Below are 12,775 nucleotides of genomic sequence, written 5' to 3' on the forward strand. Positions count from 1 at the left end.
GAGTGCTTGAAGAAAGCCTGAAACCTGGAGTGTTTCCAGGTGACCTATTCATTGAGCAATCTTCCTGATTGGTTTGCAAGGAGATTAGACGAGACACTGGCATTCATTCTCATTTGTTGTGGAGAGGTTAGATGCTCCTGCATCAAAGCAAGGATAATCCCACACTTTCCACGGCATTGTCCTGTCACTTCCCTTATTGCAAAAAAGTCCAGTCTTTTGGGGAAGTGGGTTTGTCTCTCAGGACCTCCAAAACAACCAGAGTTTGCTGGTATGCGATTGAATCCCACCCCAAAATAGTGACAGTGCAGAAGGAGAGAGCTCAGGTTCAGACCAACGTTCAGACCTGAGGCTGATCTGGCACCAACTATTTGCATGTGGGCAAACAGTTCACAGTCCTTAGGCCTTGCTGCCTAACAGCTCTTGTGCCATTTGAAATGTAACCACAATGGGTTGTATCCAATGACAGGTTTGCACTAGTAGACAGCTCTTCAACCATCTGATTTTCTCTAACCGCCCCCCCCCCCCGCCTTCCTGTGCTGTTTCAGAAGGTTGTTCAACCCTTAGGAGCAGCTCTTGGAGAAGGAGGCACAGTAGGGAGGGAGGATGAAACCAGGTGCCCAGCCCAGGGATAGACTTTGTAATATGAAAAGGGAGCGGGTGGCGCTGTGGTCTAAACCACTGAGCCTCTTGGGCGTGCCAGCCAGAAAGTTGGCAGTTTGAATCTGCACGACACGGTGAGCTCCTGTTGCTCTGTCCCAGCTCCTGCCAACCTAGCAGTTTGAAAGCACGCCAGTGTGAGTAGGTAAATAGGTACCTCTGTGGTGGGAAGGTAAACTCAGTTTCCGTGCGCTCTGGTTTCTGTCACGCCATCCTGTTGTGGCAGAAGCAGTTTAGTCATAACCCAGAAAGCTGTCTGTGGACAAACACTGGCTCCCTCGGCCTGAAAATGGAGATAAGCGCCACACCCCATAGTTGAATTCAACTGGACTTAACCATCCAGGGGTCCTTTATCTTTACCTTTTACCTTGGTAATATGGCGTCCTGAGTGAAGGCAAGATGTGGTTTCCTCTCCATAAATATTTCATATTTTCACAATAATTCCCTTTGGTACAGTTGCTTTTTATGGATCTTCTCAATAGGTAACTGAATAAATATAGGTGTTGTTGTTGTTGTTGTTGTGTTGTTGTTGTTGTTGTGAATAACTATAGTTTAGAGATCCTGGGCCCTAAGGAAGTCAGACTATCTTCCACCAGGGCCAGGGCCTTTTCAGTGATGTCTCCAACCTGGTGGAATGCTCTGTCCCATGAGACCAGGGCGCTGCAGGATTTAACCTCCTTCCATTGGGCCTGTAAGACAAAGCTATTCCCCCTGGCCTTTAATTTGAATTCAGCCTGATCTTTTATTTCCCTTCTCTTCCCTCCCCCTCCCCTTTTATGAAGATCACCTGCTCTGAGACCCCACAGCTAATTTTCCCCTGGCCTCCTCGCTGGCCCAAGTAGGACCAATTCAGCCAGCTGGCCCTGGGGATTATCTTATTGATTTTTGAATTTTATTGTTATTCATGTTTTTATACTGTATTTTATGCTGCTTTTATAATTATTTTAAAGTGTTTAAAATTTGTTGTTAGCCGCCTTGAGCCCGGTTTTTGAACCGGGATGGGCGGGGTATAAATAAAAAATTATTATTATTATTATTATTATTATTATTATTATTATTATTATTATTAGTTGGCTTGGCACGCTGTGTGGGGGATCCACCCACACGACCCTAATTCCTGTGCTGCCCTGCCTCTTGCTTGCAGAAGTGTTTATTGTAATGCAAGCTGGCGACTACAGTACTTCTTTTGTTCATGTCATCAACTAAAAAGCATGACCTATGGAGATTGCTGCACTAAGCAGCCCTGCCCAGAACTAATTGTGCAATCTCTTATCCCCTTAGCTACAACCAAAGAAGGAGAAAGGGCTGCACAAACTGTCATACTAACCCTGACTGGGCAGAACAATGTGGGCGAACATATGAACGAGTTGTGAGTTGTGAATTGCACTAGAATTGGGGTAAGCTAAAACTGGAACTAATTCCTTTTTGGAGCAGGTGAACTGGACCGAATTCCTTTTAAAAGCAAACTTCCAAGCCCTGAACTAACCTCCCCATGTCCCCCATTTGAGCTACCATACATATAAACTAGGCCAGAGTATTGTGGAATTGCTGTTGGTGAGAAATTGTGGCACACTTTGCACCATTGTGTGGCTCGTCACATTCATGGCTGACCAGAAACGTTTCTCCGTCTTTCCGAAGTCAACGCTTGCATCTGGCGCTTGGAGACCTCCTACTTCCTGGTTTGACCTGCTGAAATGTTACATGGCCCAAACCTCGACAGTAGCTGATGTTCCACAAAACAGAAGTGTACAAATGAAGTCGGGATGCACAGCAAGGTATGGCACACTCCTCTTTAACCTTGAGAGACTGTCTCCTGTTAGAGGGCATTCAACCATCTACATCCATTTATTCTTTGGCTTTTCAGCTGAGGTTGTCGGCCATGATGCCAACCAGCAAAATGCTCTTTTAAAAAGTAATTGACTATGACTTTGGATGCAGTATAACAATTTCAATTATCTGGCAGGCAGTTGAGCAAGCAGGAGTTTTATTTGGTGTTGGGGAATGCCCAGTGTCTCTTGTGCCATGGTGATTTAAATTCATTGCTTCTATAAAAGCACTGCAAATCACCGCATGCAAACAACTAACAAGAGTAGAAATGTATCCCACCTTTTAGGAAATGAGGATTAGGCTGCTGTTGCGTCCAGTGTGATATTAATCAGCTAAACGGAAATGTTGATTTAATCTCTTTATTTTGCAACACCAGAAACCCCACATCAAATGACAGCCTAGGTAAAGGTAAAGGGACCCCTGACCATTAGGTTCAGTTGTGACCAACTCTGGGGTTGTGGTGCTCATCTCGCTTTATTGGCCGAGGGAGCCGGCGTACAGCTTCCGGGTCAAGTGGCCAGCATGACCAAGCCACTTCTGGCGAACCAGAGCAGCACACGGAAACGCCGTTTACCTTCCCGCCGGAGCAGTACCTATTTATCTACTTGCACTTTGATGTGCTTTTGAACTGCTAGGTTGGCAGGAGCAGGGACCGAGCAACAGGAGCTCACCCCGTCGCAGGGATTCGAACCGCCGACCTTCTGATCGGCAAGTCCTATGCTCTGTGGTTTAACCCACAGTGCCACCCGCATCCCATTAAGCATTTAACCCACCTAATAAATAAACAGGACAGTTGAGTTGCACATTACCCACATCAAACAGATGAACCTAGCTTTCAGATGAAAATCTGGAATGTCCGAGGGTCATATCAGAAAGCTGGCTAGGAGAGCACATGCAGCGCAGTGTCTGAATGGTACATGGTAGTGGCAGAAGGAAATCCTGGTTCAATTTTTTTTATTATTGAATATGACTGATTGGGCTTGTGCTTCACTCATTCATTCATTCATTGAACGATTTATTACTATCGCCTGCCTTGTAGGATGCAAATCCTTCCAAGGCAGCTTGCAAGTACCTTTAAACTACATTTAAACAAATGCATGCCTACTTTTTAAAAACATGTATACAGTATATCATCATCAGGATCCTTCCCACAAGGCAGTTGGTTGTAAAATGGGAGCAGGCATTCCATTGATCTTCATCTGTGCCTCTCTGTGACAGACAGACCCTGGGTCAACCTCCCGATGAACAAGCAACCAATCGGAGCTGGTTGGAACATTGTGCAATCAGGAGCAATTGGTGGTGAGTTAAAAATTAAATGGTTAGATAGGGATTGTCTGTCCATGAGATAGGGACCTGGGGAGACCTCTTCTGATAGGGATTAGCTAGCCAGGGCTGTGATGAAGAACAACACAACTTTTAGAAGACATCTGAAGGCAGCCCTGTAACAGGAAGTTTTTAATGTTTGATTTTTATTATATTTCTATATATGCCGCAAGCGTAATGCTGGTGGTCAACAAAAGAGGTTTAAAGACTCTCTCATGGCAAATCTTAAAAAAAATGTAGTATAAACACCGACAACTGGGAAACACTGGCCTGCGAGCACTCCAGTTGGAGAACAACCTTTACCAAAGGTGTCATGGGCTTTGAAGACACTCAAACTCAGGATGCAAGGGAGAAAGGTGCTAAGAGGAAGGCACGCTTGGCAAATCCACACCGTGATCAACTTCCGCCTGGAAACCAATGTCCCCACTATGGAAGGACGTGTGGATCCAGAATTGGCCTCCACAGTCCACAGTCACTTACCGACTCACTTTTAAGACCATGTTCATGGAAGACAATTTTACTTGGCTACAAGTGATCGCTAGAGAAGAAGCTGCCCAGAGTGGCTGGGGAAACCCAGTCAGATGGGTGGGGTATAAATAAGATGATGATGATGATCAGTGTGCAGTAAATAGTGGAAATAGTTTATCCTGTGACTAAGTTTAGAAAAGAGTGCTAATTACAGCTTTAAAGTTCTCTGTAAAGAGTGTTTTCTGGAAATTCATACTGTACCTTACATGAGTAACCACTGAGCTTGAAACCCTCATTGAATGTAAAGAAATAAAAAAAAAGTCTAAATTTGTTCCAGAAGTGCCTCCTTGTTCTTTGTTGTCGTTAACAGAAGTGCCTTGTCAATTCCAGCAGGTATATAACAGGAAGACCCGACCTGCCCAGGCCTGTAATGTGCACAAAAAATGCATCTGGATAAAGTGTGCATAAAATGCATATATTGGTGAAAATAACATGCAAAAATGCATATTAGGGAGAAATCCTTTACAAAAACATGGGGTGTTTTTTTGAAGAAAATGGCATTAAAATGCTGATAGATTTGTATCTATTTAAAAAATAATAATGAAGAACTTGATTTAAGATTGGAAAAATGAGAAACCGAGAGACCTGATTTTGACACCTATCCTTATGCAGATTACACATAATCCTGAGTAAACATAACTCTTTCGTTGATTGCTTATCTGAGTTTCTACTCTGTCCCTTTATGCTATTTATCTTTATATTCATTTTAATTTGGAATTAGATCCCTCTTCGGAAGTTTTGAGTCACAGAGAAACTCAACGTAATCAGGGTTACAGAGATGACACAACGTGAAACTCCGAAGTCTATTATATGTAATAATGAGTAAAGAAAGAAACATCTGCTTGATTAAAAAGTGAGTTGCAGTTGTTCAGAACATAAGAAGATGACCCAGGCCATGACCTTTTGGGTGTAACGTATCAGTGATAAAGACACTTCAGTAGTTTAGAGTTTCATTCTGAATTTAGCTGCAGACTTTCCCGTCGGTCGTTAAGCTTTGAAATGGTCTTTTCTCCTATAACAGTCCCTTGATGTGCAAATATTAGCAATGCTTACCTCCCTGCCATACAAACCTTTCTGCAGAATTAAGCTGCTTTTTCAAAGTACACAGAAGCAGGCCACTCTACCATTTTCTGGTTAGTTTGCAAATTATTCTAATCTGGATCTAAAGCAAGGATGGCCAATGTTGTATCTGCCATATGTTACTGACTCCAGCTTCCACCATTCCAGACTAGTGGCTGTGCTGACTAAAGAGTTGGAGTCCACAATAGTTAGAGGGCACCACAATGGCTGCATAAATGTTGCATGGTCCTAGATTAAATCTGAGTTTAACCTCATAGTGTTAGGCTGCCCAAATGTCATCATGTGACCTTCATTTATGTATCCAGGGGATTATTGAGATCTGTAATTGTTAAGAGTATGTGAGTGTTGGTGAATGTGTACAAGTGTGATTTGATTGAGGAACAGATGTGCAAGTAAACATAGATCTTGAGTGAATGTAAGGACTCAGCTACATTAGTTTTTAAAAAGTTATAAATACATTATAACACGTTGATACCAGATGTCGCTGTAGAGCTGAAATTGGAACTCCATTAAATTTTCCATTGTGAGCTTTAAAACAGTTTTTTCCAGAGCGTTTTCAGAGTGTTTTTCATAGCCGTGTAGATGCAGCCTAAGTGTATTGAGTGAGTGGAATTCTATGCTATGGAATTTGATGTTATATAGTTACTTATGGATTTTGATGTTTTCCTTAAAGGTAAAGGTAAAAGGACCCCTGACCATTAGGTCCAGTCGTGGATGACTCTGGGGTTGCGGCACTCATCTCGCTTTATTGGCAGAGGGAGCCGTCGTACAGCTTCCGGGTCATGTGGCCAGCATGACTAAGCTGCTTCTGGCAAACCAGAGCAGCGCACAGAAACACCGTTTACCTTCCCGCTGGAGCGGTACCTGTTTATCTATTTGCCCTTTGATGTGCTTTCAAACTGCTAAGTTGGCAAGAGCAGGGACCGAGCAATGGGAGCTCACCCCATCACGGGGATTTGAACCGCCGACCTACTGTTCGGCAAGTCCTAGGCTCTGTGGTTTAACCCATGGTGCTACCTATGTCCCTCTTACTGTTTTCCTTATTGTGCTTAATTTTTATTGTTTAACCTACTCTTTCTTCCTTTCAAATAATTTGTGATCTTTTCCAGTGACACAGACAAATACTTGAAATTAAATAAATACACATGATCTGAAGCACCTGTGAATTACCTACACAGAAACCACTTGAGTTTCTTAAACAGAGCTGAGGAACAGCCTGGTTTTGTGTCTGATATGGATAGCTTTTCAGCTAAAGAGGTAGCCATGTCTTTTCTTCTTTTTAAATCTGGACTAGGTGTCAAAGGCTGGATGTTCTCCACGTCACATGTAATTCCTTGAAATCTGTTCAAAAAGCAACCATTGGACTTGTGCCATATGGGCTCATGCGGGCTCATTTGGAAATGCAGCTTGGGATTTGCAGAGAAACGATGACATTTGCTTGCCCAGACGTGGCTTCGAATCAGACATTTAGAAGGCCAGCTCATGTCAGCCTTAAAACCAAGCCATTAGGCAAAATCAGTGGAGATCCTCGAATGGCGCCTCTTCTTTGACCTGTTTCAAAGAAGAGGCCAAAATGGTACAAGAAGGAGAAGAGGGGGAGGGATTAGGCTTGGGTTCAAGGTTTGGCACTGCCAGGGTGTTTGACTCCTGCATGCACGCACAAACCTTAAATTGCTTTTGGATGGTGGCAGCTGCTGTTCCTCCTTCTCACAGCTGCCAGTTCCCCCTCTTGCCTTTTCTCTCTGGGTAGCAAAGAGAAGATGGTGCCAGGCTCTCTGCTATCCAGCAGCATTTTGGGTTGGGCAGAGGAAGCTCAGCAGTTAATAGGACATAGCTAAAGGGATAGGAAGAAGCTGCTTTAAAAACAGGTAACATAACATACTCAATGAGCATCATTCATTCATCTAATGCAAAAGGTCCAATGCTCCCATGCGTTGCCACTCCAAAAACATTTGCACATGCAACTGATTATTTTTCTTTTTAAAACTTTTTTGCCTCCCCCCAAAAAAATATGTGGAAAGGGGAGAAACACAAACAACAGAACCTTTGTGATTTTTCAAAACTGAAAAAGGAATTTGGTGCTCATCTGCAGCTACAAGGTTTCCATCTCTAACTCTTTGTGGCAGTGGGATAGCATGAGGACGGGGCTCCCTCTGAGCCCCGCCCCTTGGGGGCGTGCCCCATGCACCTGTCCCATGCGGAGCCAGCCTACGGTCTGCTGCTGCTTTGCAACAAGATATTTTCCTACAACATAATGACTGCATGGCTCTCATCATGCTGGTGGTGGTGATGAAGATGATTCTGCAGTATCTGCTACCCTTCCTTAAGGGGAAGGGTTGTAGCTGAGTGATAGATCAGATGCCCTGCATGCAGACGTTCCCAGTTTCAATCCCTAGGAAAGGCTGGGAAAGAAACTTGCCTATAGTTCAGTTGGTAGAGTATGAGGTTTTAACCTTGGTGTCGTGGGTTTGAGCCCCACGATGCACAAAATATACTTGCAATTGCAGGGGGTTGGACTCGAGGACCGTTTTGATCCCTTCCAACTATACGATTCTATGAATCTCAAGATAGAGAGAGCTAAACGATGCACTGTACAAGCGCATTTTGCTTCTGGCATAATTCCCCCCAACTTCCCCTTTGTCAAATTACAAGGGCTAAAAGGAAGGAAGATGATTGAAATTATCCAGCCTATCCTTTTAGCAATGTGAAATTTCTCCCCACGGTAACTATATTAGCACATTGTCTACAATAGTTTTCAGTGTGCCAAAGTGATGGCTTTCCAAAGGCTTCCCTAGGATGCTGTTTGACACCCCAGCGAGGTACCACTGTCAGGAGGATTTTCCAGATGTGCTGCTCTTTAATTCCACCCTTCAACTCCTAGTGGTACCCATCTGCCTACCATATATCATTTCTCATAAAATTGTACATAAAATTGTACAGTTGGAAGGAACCTTGAGGCTTTGTTGATAGATATAGATAGATAGATAGATAGATAGATAGATAGATATAGATAGATAGATAGATAGATAGATGATAGATAGATAGATAGATAGATAGATAGATGATAGATAGATAGATATGATAGATAGATGATAGATAGATTGATAGATAGATGATAGATAGATAGATAGATAGATATAGATAGATAACACTGGTCAACAACAAATTTGTTGTCTGCATTTTTTCAGCTGATTTAGGACGAATCTGATGCGCTGAATCCAAAAATCACATTGGTTTTGCTCGATCAGGTCAAGTTTTTGAGGTATGACCACATGTCATTTTTTTACGTTTTTGTTCACATGTACGCTTGTGTGGAGCATTTTAGAAGAAGTTGGTGGGGGTAAAATGCCATGTCGAATAATTGTTTTGATTGGAAATGATTATTTTAATGTCAAGAAGCATTCAGGTCCGATAGTTCTGGGTGATTATGCCACTCTGGGCGGCTTCCAACTGAATATTAAAAACAGTACAGCATCAAACATTAAAAATGTCCCTAAAGAGGGCTGCCTTCAGTTGTCTTTTAAAAGTAAAATAGTTGTTTATTGCTTTGATATCTGCTGGGAGGGCGTTCCACAGGGCAGGCGCCACTACCGAGAAGGCCCTCTGCCTGGTTCCCTGTAACCTTACTTCTCACAATGAGGGAACCGCCAGAAGGCCCTCGGCACTGGATCTCAGTGTCCAGGCTGAACGATGAGGGTGGAGATGCTCCTTCAGGTATACAGGACCGAGGCCGTTTAGGGCTTTAAAGGTCAGCACCAACACTTTGAATTGTGCTCGGAAACGTACTGGGAGCCAATGCAGATCTCTCAGAACCGGTGTTATGTGGTCCCGACGGCCACTCCCAGTCACCAGTCTAGCTGCCGCATTCTGGATTAATTGCAGTTTCCGGGTCACCTTCAAAGGTAGCCCCACATAGAGCGCGTTGCAGTAGTCCAAGTGGGAGATAACTAGAGCATGCACCACTCTGGCAAGACAGTCCGCGGGCAGGTAGGGTCTTAGCCTGCGTACCAGGTGGAGCTGGTAGACAGCTGCCCTAGACACAGAATTAACCTGTGCCTCCATGGACAGCTGTGAGTCCAAAATGACTCCCAGGCTGCTCACCTGGTCCTTCAGGGGCACAATTACCCCATTCAGGACCAGGGAATCCCCCACACCCGCCCGCCCCCTGTCCCCCAAAAACAGTACTTCTGTCCTGTCAGGATTCAACCTCAATCTATTAGTCGCCATCCATCCTCCAACAGCCTCCAGGCATGAGACTCTTAATCTCAAGGTTGTGGGTTCGAGTCAACATTGGGCAAAAGATTTCTGCATTGCAGGGGGTTGGACTAGATGACCCTCATGCCCCCTTCCAACTCCACGATTCATCCAAAATATGCCAGAAAAGCTATTCTTGGTAAAGATCTAGTTTAGTTGCCAGGCGGCTCCGATATGGACACACAGGTTTCTAGACAAGTACCGTAGCTTAGTGGCAAGCCATTTGCTTTGTGTGCATCTCCAGGTAATGTTGAGATTATTCCCTTTCTGAAACTCTGCAGAGTCATGGTCAGAGATTGAGCAATTCTGTTTGTACAGGCAAGGTTGGACCAATGGGTCTTACTTAGGGGTAAGGCAACTTCCTCTGTTCCTCCCTGTTCTCTTTCTTGGTGGACAATGCCTTTTGGGGGTGTGCAGAATGACTCCCACTTTCCTCAAGCGCCTTCAAGTTCCACGACTCACGGAAGAAAATCTGCTCACAGAAGAAGAGCCCTTGCCTGTGCTGTTCTTTGTTTGCCCATCAGAACCCACCGCATGCCCAGCGCAGTGGCATTGACGTAGTTTGCATATCAACTGCACCCTGTCCTTCTGAGTCATAGACGTTTCTTTTCTACATTAAACTCATCTCTGTTCTAGTTGGGCTTGAACTTATGTAAATGAAACCGCTCTCAGCTTTCAGGAAACATTTGGAATACAGATCTGGGCTTATTTGCTAGGTTCGTTGCTAGTAAAACAAATACATTTAAACATATTACAGAACTGGAATGTAAATCATCATTCTTTGATTTGCTCTTTAGAACAGGGTAGGGAACCTGTGATACCCCTCCAGATGTTCTTGGACTACAAGTCTCATCATTCCTGACCTAGTGGAAATTCCTGCATAGCAAGGGGCTGGACTAGATGACCCTTGGGTTCCCTTCCAATTCTACAGTTTTATGATTCTTTGATCACTGGCCATGCAGGCTAGGACTGGTGAGAAGGGGATTCCACCAACACTGGCTCCCTATGCCAGCTTTAGAACAATTTTCCTTCCTATAATCATGTTTATACTCCAGGAGATGTACAGTAATCGTAGTCACAGGAGCAAGCCAGAAGTAAATCACATAGAGCAGGTTGGAGATAACTCCTTATTAGCAAAAATATGATCTGCATAGGAGTCTCAGGGCTAATGGGCAGAGCAACTCATTTCCAACAGGTCTTGTACCCATGGAGCAGTTGCTCACCTCCCCACAGCTGCCTAAGTCCCCTCCTCTCCAGGGTTTTCCTCAAGCAATCTGAGACTGCACCTGTGTGAAGCTAATTTTTCACCCTCTTCATGCCTCTCCTGGTTCCCCAGCCAGCCTGATCTCGGCTTCTCGGCCTCCCTCCTCTCCTGCTTCAGCTTCTGCCTCTGCTTCTGGACTGCTCTCTGCCACAGCCTCTTCCTGCTCACTAAGCCCTGTTACCTCTTCAGCTTCTGACACCTGCTCTTCCCAGCCTTCTCCCTCAGGCCACTCATCATTTCCCCACTACCACACCCTGGGCTCTGAACCTTCTTCCCTTGGAGGTTCCCCAACCAGTTCCTCCCATCCACTGGAGGAGGAAGGGGGTGAGGGGGATACGGACTGTCCTGTGTGTGACGTGGTGGCTTGGGCAGGTTCCTGCAGGCTCTGCACTTCCTGAAATGGCAGTGTGGGACTTGTGTCTTCTCTCCACCTCTCCCTAAGCTGCTCTACAGCTGGGGGGGGGGAGGCTTTGGAGAGGCTCCATGCAGCACACCCCACTCCTATGGGAGGCTTGCCTCGCCCCCGGCTGCAGGACGCGTGAGCTGCACCAGGCACCCAAGCGCCACTCTTCTGTGTCCCACCAGTCTGTGACAACCCTTCGGAAGCTATCTTAAAATGAATCAGCCCATGATCCATCTCGTTCAGTACTGTCTACACCAATTGGCAGTGGCTCTCTGGTGTCTTAGGCAGAATTTCTCCCCAGCCACATCTGAAGTTCCTGGGAACCGAACCTGGAATCTTCTGCTTGTGCTCTACCACTGAGTGATGCCTGCTTTCCATGTGACCACTTTGAAGCAGCGGTTCTCCTTTACCTTACCTTTTCTTTATTTTGAAGCACAGCCTTTCCCATGATCAGACCATGTTTTTTCTAGAATGGATGGTGGCAGGCCAAGGCCACCTACCGAGTTTCATGGCTGAGTAGAGATTTGACCCTACCCAGTTGCTGTCTGACACTCCAACCATTCCACTGTCCTTGGAAAGCCCTTGGAAAATGTGATTTTGGGTTGAAGCTGATTCATTAACTCAGAATTCTCTGCCAAGAGGACAGATGAGGGCAGTGACATCCTCAGTCCTAAGCCCTTTGTGGAGCTGAGTTCTTGTGAAATCAGTGTGACTTCCTCCCAGGGAAATATGTGAGGTTCCTTAAAGATGAATAGCCTCCCTTTTGCCATCGAAGAGGTCAAAGCACTGGCAAGGCTTCCACTTCAGGAGTGATCACCCCTCCTTCTCCTCTTCTGTCTTACTCTGATGAAAAAGGGCTACACGCCGCTCTCTCCAGGAACGAGGCGAGTTTGGCTGGCCATCAGCATGACAGAAGGAGATCAGTGCAGCGGAAAATTGGATGATAAGATAAAAAACGAAGGGACCACAGGAAGCCCATCAAAACTGGCTCCTCCTGTCAGAAAACAGACAAACGACAACTGCAGATACAAGGTGTTGTTTGTGCTTTAATATTTATACTGATCAGCAGACTTGTGCACACTAGAGACATCTGTTGGGTGTATTCTTTGTGGTAAAACCAGGGCTTTTTTTCAGCTGGAACTTTCTGGAACTCAGTTCCGGCACTTCTCAGGTGGGTGCCATTGTCATTCTAAAAGAATGAGGGAGGTGTCCATGGTGAGTTCCGGCACCTCTTTTTCTAGAAAAATAGCACTGGGTAAAACTAAAGCCTTGTTAGTAGATGGTCTAAACTGACAGCTGTCGAATCAGGAAACTGTGGTTCTTTATTTACTTACTTATTTATGAGTAGGAAACAAAAAACACAATCCACTACTCGGACGCATGCCCCACTGAGTTTCATGGAATTTGCTCCCAGGTAAACAGGGATGAAGGGACACGGG

The sequence above is a fragment of the Podarcis liolepis genome (assembly GCF_965112155.1).
Source record: "Podarcis liolepis genome assembly, chromosome: 1".
NCBI classification, from domain to species: Eukaryota; Metazoa; Chordata; class Lepidosauria; order Squamata; family Lacertidae; genus Podarcis; species Podarcis liolepis.